Below are 10,162 nucleotides of genomic sequence, written 5' to 3' on the forward strand. Positions count from 1 at the left end.
GAAGCACATCCTCTGACACGGCTCTCTCGCGTATCTTTATAAACAATGTCTTTTACGAATCCCCACAAGAAAAATTCCAGAGGCGTCAAGCGTAGCGAACGAGCCGGCCACGACACATTTCCTCAGTGTCCAATCCAAAGATTTGGGAATTGCCTCTGCAACTCATTTCTAGCCATCAGCGAAAAATGTGCCGGACACCCATCGTGTAGATACCACACTCTGTTCCTTGTTCCTAAAGGTATTTCTTCAAATAACAGATCTAATGTTTCTTGCACGAACGTGGTGTACTTCCTACCCTTAAGATTTCTTTCCATGAAATAGGGGCTTATAGTTCTGTCCTCCAGAATCCCACACCATACATTCACCGACCACGGTTTTTGGGTGCAACCTGCCGCAGACAACATGGATCTTCAGTTCTCCAATAATGCATGTTATGCAAATTAACAGTTCCATGGTTCGTGAATGTAGCGCCGTCAGTAAATAAAATAAAATTAGTAAATGTGTCAACCCTCTGATGCTGGAGTTGAGCCCATCGGCAGAATTCAATGCCACTTTTTTTACCTTCGTTGACCTTGAAAGATCTTACTGTTACACATCGTTGGATTTGTCTCGATAGCCGCTATCAGAAAATAAGTACCAAACTACAGCATCCCATTAAAAAAAAACAAAAATGACCTTCATATCTCTGACGCGACCCCACCCAGCATAAAAAAACCAACGTCATATTATGGCCCCCGTTGTCCCATGTTACATTTGTCCCGCAAACTTTTCAGCTGCTATCATACTTTCGGAGTTATTCTAGGTGGCAACAGTTAGTGACTTACTCTGTAGAACTGTGTGGATTAAAATTAAAATATTATGTCATGAGAGGCAAACCTGACACGTTGTGTGCTTCAGAGACTAATCACTGGAGGTAGGTTGTTGACTAAATGCATAGAAAAACAAGAAAGGAAAATAGTAAGGAAAATTTTTAGTTCGGTTTGTGTAGAGGTAATTAGGATGAGACGGAGTTCTAACAAGTTATGTCCAAATTTGGAGAAAATCTCGGTCACTTTCAGGAACAGAAGATTGAAATTTTATGACGACATCCTCAGAATGAGCGATTAAATGCTGACCAAAATGAGTTTCTACCTTGCTCTCTGACTGAAAGTTAGGCACAACTGGATACTTGAAACTGAAAGAGAACATAGGTATTACAAACAGAATTATAGAGGACAGAGCAGCATTCAAAACTTTTAGTTGGCAAGCATCAGTTTAAAGTTAAACCAAGTGTTGCATGCAAGACAACGTGGGCAGAAGAACGTAAAAAAAAAAAACACAGTGAGAAGATGAAGAGATTTTAGGAGAAGAAGACAGCGAACACACCAGCGAAATAGCTTCAGTCGCACTCCATGGCTGAGCATAACGATGTAAAAAATAATTAGAACTTGTGTATATTAATGCTTAGTACTTCGTTTTAAAGTAGCTTATACGGATCATAATTTGCACGATGTAAAATTGAAGAGTTTACTCACCATTATCACTATTCCACTTAGTATTGTTTCTGTTGGCTCAGGTCCGCATTCAGTGGGTATGCGAGCTTGTAAATGTGAGGAATGGTCTTTCCTTCCATCTTTTCCGTCTACTGTCAGGAATGCCAGTGTTTCTGTTTTTTTTTTTTTTTTTTCTTTGGTCCAGTCTTTTCCTTTCTGTCTTACGTGTAAGTCTGTCGGTTCTGGCTGTTGCCTCAAGAATCGTGTCGGGTTTGTTGTTGCCAGGAGGTACGTTTAGCCTGTGCCGTTCGTGGTTAAATACAAGAGCGCCACCTGCTGTCTTGACCAGCATCTGCATTTATGTTCAAGCATGCATTAGACGCCATGCTGGCATATTTTTGTCCAACCCGTGTATATAGAAGTGGTTATTGCTCCAGTGTCTTCAATAACGTTCGTAACCCTGTAGAAATGAGAGAAGAACTTTAAGAGAGAAAGAGAAAGAAGGATGTGATAAAACACAGTTAATGAAGACAGGGGAAAAGAAATTGGCCCGTCTCATGGAAGGAGCGTAAATTGGAATTGGAATTGCTGCAGTCTCATCCGAAATGTTCTGCTGCAGTTCTTGAAGACTATGAGAGTCGTTGCGATATACCTTAGTCTTGAGGGTTCCCCACACAAAGTAATCGCACACTGACAGGTCAGGTGACCTGGGAGGTCAGCTAGGGCCGCGACCCTACTGACCTCTGCAAACAACTATTGTAAGTAGGCTGTTTATTTGTTTGTATGTTGGTAGCGCTATGCAGCGCTCTTCATTAATAACTCTGACAGCGCTGTGCGCACTCTGTAAGAGACTCTGTGGCTGGTCGGACTCGCAGTTGGAAGTTAATAGTCAGCAGTGATGGAAGTTGCAGGTGAACAGCCAGCAGTAATGGAGGTTAGAGGTTAATAATTAGCAATGTTGGAGGTTTGCAGTATTAGCGCGAGCGGACGATCTGGAACTGTCCGACATGGAGACTGAATATTATTCGTGATTATATAATTTTTGGAACTGGATGTCATGGTCGATTATATAGTTTTTGAACTGGTTGTCACAGTCTTAAGGTAAATACATTGTTTGCTCTGCAACAAAATCTTTCCTTTGCTAACCACATGCCTATTAGTAGATAGAGCCTTCAGTAGTCTGAATCTTTTATTTAGCTGGCAGTATTGGTGCTTGCGGCGTTACCGTAGTTCGTGTAATGAACATTTTTGTGAGGTAAGTGACATATGAAATGTATACGTTACTGTTAGGATATCTTCTTATTCAGGGCCATTCTTTTGTATGAATTATTTGAAGTCAGGTTATAATTTTAAAGCAGTCACATCGCGTTATCCTTGAATATTGTGAGTAATTAATGAACAGGAAAAGTTTGAGTTCCGTTTTGTCAGGGCAAGTTCTGTAGGTCACTGTTGAAAGGATAAAGACAAGCAAAGAGACACTCAGCAGTTGAAGTGAAAAACTATTAAGTTTCACTGTCATGAGTGAAGATGGTGTAAATGCGCTCCAAGGTTCGGGCGACCGCACGGGCAGATGCTATCCTGTTGAAAGTAACTGTAGGTCTTTTCCTCCCCCGTTGATGCTGCCATAAATTCACGACTAGTCGTATCCACTCGTCCGGCCACTTTTATTTACCACATCCTGTATTTTTGTTGAATGGGTAGGCACAGTTTGGATACTAGATGAATGGAACCTTGTGTTTCGATTACGATAAGATGACAGGCACTTAATCTCTGTTGCGATGTACTGGGGTGCGTGTGACTTGGGGAAACACTGTGTAAGTAGGCTGTTTAGGTTTTCTTATTGGTAACGCCACGTAGCGCTCTGTATGAAAATCACTGGCTGTGCTGTGTGCAGTCTGTGGCTAGTTTGCATTGTTGTCTGCCATTGTAGTGTTGGGCAGCTGGATGTTAACAGCGCATAGCGTTGCGCAGTTGGAGGTGAGCCGCCAGCAGTGGTGGATGTGGGGAGAGAAATGGTGGAATTTTGAAATTTGTAAGACTGGATGTCATGAACTGCTATATATATTATGACTTTTGATGACTATTAAGGTAAATACATTGTTTGTTCTCTATTAAAATCTTTCATTTGCTAACTATGCCTATCAGTAGATAGTGCCTTCCGTAGTTTGAATCTTTTATTTAGCTGGCAGTAGTGGCGCTCGCTGTATAGCAGTAGTTCGAGTAACCAAGATTTTTGTGGGGTAAGTGATTTGTGAAAGGTATAGGTTAATGTTAGTCAGGGCCATTCTTTTGTAGGGATTTTTGAAAGACAGATTGCGTTGCGCTTAAAATATTGTGTGTCAGTTTAAGCCTAGTCACGTATATAATTTTTCAAAAGGGGACGTTTCATAACTGAAGTTGACACATTGTATGGCAGTCACGTAGCGTGTGTCGCCGCGAGCGACCTAAACGGGCGTATGAAGCGCTGAGGTGGTAGTACAGAGGGTTGTTGCATGTGTAAAACACATAAGCGATCATGGCTAGTTCTGTCCATCTAGTGTTCTCACTATTAAACAGGTTTGCGATATACATCCCGTGGAAAATGTTCGGAAGCTTTCTGAGGGCATAAGGGAAGCGTAAGTCTTCTTGCATGTAGCGACAAAATATTTTTCTCAGTTGAGATGTCCGTCCAAAGCTACAGCCAGGTTCTTTACTGTTTTCCGATAAGAAATTGGAATATTATCGAGAAGACTAGGAGGCAGTTGTTCACAGCTCATCAATTTCTACTGGAATTCTAAAATTACTGGGTAATTTTTAGCACTTAGTTTAAGCGTCACCGAAGACAGAATATCATTCGTTTGGACGGTGCCAGTATTGATGTTGAAACACGTATGTTGTGTGGCGGCGATGGCGAGGCATTGCAGAGTCTCTGACCAGAGAGCCATTTATCGTGGCTAGTCTGCGCTTGACCGCGCGAGAGTTGCGAGCGGTACTCTGTCAGTAGTAGTCGTGCAGTACAGTTGCGAGCAGTAGTCAGTGGGCAGTCTGTGAGCAGTGCAGTCTGTCGGTAGTAGCAGCCCAGTGCAGTTGTGTGTGAGGAGTCGGCGGGCGTCGACATGGCACTCTGGTCAAGATTCAGGATGAGGTATATTATTTTTAAATGCGCTCAGCTAATAATGTAAATTAACTGTAACTAATTTGTGCAATAATCGCCTCAATAATAATTTTGATTTCAAAGCAATATTTTTATCAAACGAACTATTTAATTGAACGAACGATTCCCTTCCATTTCCTTTAAAGAAAAGTTTCAGTTAAATTAAAATATATATATATATATATATATATATTACTTGCGATGCAGTTCCTCCAAGCCGTGGCCAACAATAAGAGCAGAAATTTGACATGCAGTTTCAATGAGGCAAGAAATTAATTATGATTTTTTTGCACAGGGCCAAAGACCGATATTTTGGTTTAATTGAGTTTACATTGTCACTGAAGTCTCATTAGCATTGAATTGTTTTTCATTATTTTCGTGACAGCTTACACCTTGAGTCAGATTGCGATTCTCATTTTTATTGTCATTAAATTTATTTGGTGGGAGCTTACATTAGGTTGTATTCTAGTTAACATTCAATTATTGTGTTTCAAAAATTTCTCTGGGAGGTTACACTTAGCTCAATGAGCATTAACATTTAAAATAATAACATTTTAAAAATTTCGGTGGGGAGGTTACAATGTCTTTGGTGGTGGCACTTACACCGGCATGGAAATGATACCTTGCAGGAGAAGTGAGCCGACGAGACGTCATTGGCGCACTAGGAAACTAATACTGGGTCCAGAGCCGGCGCTTGTGCCACTCCGGAAAGAACACGCTTCCAGGACCGTCTTCAGTCTTAGAGACAAAACATAGCTTTCCGTTCTTCAAGCATCTTTCAACCCACACCGGCGTATTATCTAAACATTTCAGCGATCACATTTCTCCAAGCAGTATGTCAAAGTTGACAGTATCAAATGCCCGAATCTCAATAGTGTGGCCTCAGGGCCGACTAAGGCGTATTTCAGGTAGAGATGGGTCGTTCGCGAACTAAGGGGTCCAAAGGAACGCTTCACCGAGATGAACGGAACGAGCGAGGAACGAATTCTAAGGAACGGTCTTCCGTAGTTCACTTCCGTCGCAGCTTTCTACTTATAGGTCCCCGGAAAGAGAAACGGTCGGTCTGGTTCCCACAACGGCACGTCGGCCGGTCTCGTTCCAGCCTCGGTCCCGTTCCCGTCTGTCTCGGTCTCGGTCTCGTTCGCAGGGAATCGTCCTCCTTCGCGCGGCCACTCGTCGCAGTTCCACTGCCAACTGCTCATAGTTAGTTCAGTATCTAGTTGTTGTTGTTCATTTCGTTCGCTTCGCACGCCCATTCTAGATCTTTTTCAATCATTTTCTGAACTCTGAACTTCGTGTTTCCAGAATGAGATTTTCACTCTGCAGCGGAGTGTGCGCTGATATGAAACTTCCTGGCAGATTAAAACTGTGTGCCCGACCGAGACTCGAACTCGGGACCTTTGCCTTTCGCGGGCAAGTGCTCTACCAACTGAGCTACCCAAGCACGACTCACGTCCGGTACTCACAGCTTTACTTCTGCCAGTACCTCGTCTCCTACCTTCCAAACTTTACAGAAGCACTCCTGCGAACCTTGCAGAACTAGCACTCCTGAAAGAAAGGATATTGCGGAGACATGGCTTAGCCACAGCCTGGGGGATGTTTCCAGAATGAGATTTTCACTGGTCCCGAGTTCGAGTCTCGGTCGGGCACACAGTTTTAATCTGCCAGGAAGTTTCGTTTCTGAACTTCGTGTTGTTTTCGTATTCTTCAGCGTCCACGACCGATAATTAATGTGTACTTTATAATTACAAAAACAACATAAAAATTACGTAGTATATAATACGTAAGTCTTTTCAGGTAACAAAACGACGTATCAGCTTACTTCACTATTTCGATATACAGCAGAAGAAATACTTAAAGAAAGGCAAGATTTTTTGTTATTACACAAGCAAAGAACGTCGGCACAGCACACACGAGTGGCCATTTTCCGTCTTTTTTTGATCCAAGGTAAAAGAGCATGTTCATTGTTATGGAAGGCAGACCGACCTACAACCGAATGCAGCTCGCGCTTCGTAATCGAGTGTCTGGTGTCATATTTTGTAAAGAGAATATGATAACTCCTATAATATAATTTCAGTGGCACAGGGTGGCGCACCAAAAATCGGCCCCAAATACTAGACTGCTCATTGTCGCTTACCACTCATCATCTGTTGTTTCGAAGTTGTTTGCATAAGCTTATTTGTTATTTCTTCACTGCTAATTATTACATGTTTATATATTCTACTCGTTGCGGTCAACAAATCGTGCGTCGGCCCCTCCGTCGTAGGTTCGAGTCCTCCCTCGGGCATGGCTGTGTGTGTTGGTCTTAGCATAAGTTACTTTAAGCTAGTTTAAGTAGTGTGTAAGTCTAGGGACCGAGGATCTCAGCAGTTTGGTCCCTTAGGAATTCACACACATTTGAACATTTTGAAATCGTTCTTAATTGGCGAACAGTCTGTACTCGGGCCCGGTTTTTCGTGCGCCACCTTATATTATTCCACTGCGATCGGCCACATAACGTTACAGTTGGCTAAACGAGATGTTTTGCAGAATCACGAAAATTAGAAGTGTGTGAGAATTGTACAATGAATAAAAAGTCTGTACTCCAGGAGGGAGGCTAGTGCTCCCGCTTGGCGCGAACCATCTTCAGTCACCTATGCTACTAATTTTCAATTCTTCATAAGAACCATATACCAAGCACAAATGAACGGTGAACAAATAAAAATGAACGGTTCCCAAAAAAGAGCGATCACCAGTGAACTAGTTCCCAAGGATGAACCACTTTGCCCATCTCTAATTTCAGGACATCAGTAACCTTCTTCAATGGAAATTAGAGGTTCAGGGATAGTAAGGTTATTGCATCTCTCTACTGGTGACAATGTGCATTTGGTCGAGCCCTCAGAACCTGTGAGCAGGCACCCACGTTTGATATTAATCGACAGAACAGGAAACTACGGTATTAAATGACAGAACAGGAAAGGAGGTCAAATAAAGAGAATGTCTTTCAATAAATGGGATACACGGGGTGCACCTGGGTTAGGAAGTTACCAGAAGTATGTCAATCTAGGAGGACGAACAACGAAAAGAAGGGAAACGGAAGGGGAGGCGGTTGCTGTTATGTTCTGTTGGTGGTCGATCATGGGGTGCAGAGCCACAGGCTCTGCTTCCCAACAAAGACTTCTGTTGTAGTCGAGATCTGGATCACAAGGGCGAGAAGTAATTGCTTTCTGCACTGTAGAACCCTCCAGGGTCCGCACACGCGACCTGCCTCCCCCATACTCTACTGGCTAAACCGATGACGTGATTTTGCTAGGAGGCTTCAGCAGACGGCTGAGTGCGTCCCTCGTCATCAGCATTAACAGGAAAGAACTGATTCGGTTCTGGAAGGCGGGCAATTTTGGTCACTTAGGCGCAGTTGAAGTTGCTTCGGGAGATAGTTCGATTACCCATAAAAGAAAATTACAATCTCTGCGGCTTACTGTCATTTACCAAACACCTCGTTTGGATATCTTGAACCGTCCAGGAAATAATCATAAAATGGATGCTGTGTAAGTGAGAGATAAACATTCATCTATTTCCAAAGAGGAAATAAGTGCGTTGAGTGAGTTTCTCCACCTACTGGCCTCAACTTACCTTTTGTTTTCATTCACTTTCTTTCTTATCTTTGTTTACTTGATTTTTTGTTTAAATGCTAATGTAACAAAATGTTAGAAGATACCTTCTACTAAAACTTAACTGTTACTGTACAGCATCAATTTCATGCAAGGCTTTCATTGCCGCAACTGAAGATTCAGCTGTCGTAAAACGCTGCAGAACGAAGAGTTTACAACTCAAATACAAAGTGTTGTCTTTGTAAATTCGTGTCTTTTTGCAAGAGGTACTTATATTTTATTTCATGTTAGCCAGCAGACTCTTATACGAGTATTAGTGCGGTGTTATGCCCTCTATATAAAATACGCTACAGCTAGAAACGAACTCTAATAGCAGCAATCAGCAGGGTATTACGTGCAACATCGCTTCGCATCGTGGTAAATTATCCTGAGTGCGAGGCTCCGCCTCTCCTCGAGGCATCCACTGAAATGAATCTGCGTGAGAGGTTAAAACCGTGTTTTTGCCAGGACCTTTTAATCTGCCACCAACGTTCCTACTTCACTGCGGTACCAGAGATTTCACTCTGTTACTTACCTCCAACATGTCGCTAATTTTTATGCGACTAATACTTGTTTCTCAAACAGTATTTGTTTAGTTGGTACAATAAGGAGAACGATATTGACACACACAGAATCGTGTGCCGCTGTAGTTTCGACTCAAAAGTCACAGACTTAGGTTACAGTTACATTATCTCTCTTAGATATAACCCGACATTAGTATTCATGATAAATAATACCCGAATTGCTGTAATATTGCGTTCGTAAGCATGAATCCATGTGTAAAGCTTCAGGGACAAACAAACGAAGATTTTTTGAGTCTTGTTATCTTTTTGGCGTCTCTATATCGAATATGATAATTTTCCCAGCGTTTCTGTCTCCGACTTCATGAGTTACATTTTCGTTTCCATGTGTCTATCCATGCACTTCAAATTCGTCATTGTTGTTGTGGCCATCAGTCCTAAGACTGGTTTGCTGCACCTCTCCAAACTACTCAAGTCTCTTCAGCTCTTACTGCATTCGTCTCTTAGTCTCCCTACACGATTTTTATCCCCCATAATATTCTCCAGCACTAAATTGGTGACCCCTTGATCAGTCCTATAAACCTACCCCTTTTTCTACTCAGGTTGTGCTACAAATTTCTTTTCTCCCCAATTCTGTTCTGTACCACGTGATATATCCGTCTTATCTTTAGCATTCTTCTATAACACCACATTTCAAAAGCCTCTATTCCGTTATTGTCTAAACCGTTCATCGTTCATGTTTCCCTTCCATACGTGGCTACACTCCATATAAATACTGTCAGGAAAGATTCTCTGCGACTTAAATCTGTATTCGACGTTAGCAAATTCCTCGTCTTCAGGAACACTTTTCTTGCAACTGCCGGTCTACATTTTATATCCTTTCTAATTCGTTGTTTTCCTGCCCAAATAGCGAAACTCATTTACTACTTCAAGTGTCTCGTTCCCTAATGTAATTCCTTCACCATCACCTTATTTAATTTGATTACATTCCATTATCCTTGTTTTGGTTTTGTTGATGTTCGTCTTATACCCTCCTTTCAAGACACTTTTCATTCCATTCAACTGCTCTTTCAAGTCCTTTGCTGTCTCTGATAGTAGTACAATGTCACTGTCAAACCTCAAAGTTTGTATTTCTTCTCCCTGGACTTTCAATTTCTACTCCAAAATTTTCTTTGGTTTCCTTTAGTTCTTCCTCAATGCAAAGATTGAATAACATCGAGTATAGGCTGCAAACCTGTCTAACTTCCTTCTCAACCACGGGTTCCCTCTCATGGCCCTCGACTCTTTCTGTTGAAGTTCAAAAGAGCGTTTCACTCCTTCTTCTTTAGCCCTGCTACCTTCAAAATTTCGGAGCACTCTCGTTAACATTTCTCTGAGTTTGCAAACGCTATAAATATAGGGTTCCGT

This window comes from Schistocerca serialis, chromosome 8 (assembly GCF_023864345.2).
Source record: "Schistocerca serialis cubense isolate TAMUIC-IGC-003099 chromosome 8, iqSchSeri2.2, whole genome shotgun sequence".
In the NCBI taxonomy this organism is placed as follows: Eukaryota; Metazoa; Arthropoda; class Insecta; order Orthoptera; family Acrididae; genus Schistocerca; species Schistocerca serialis.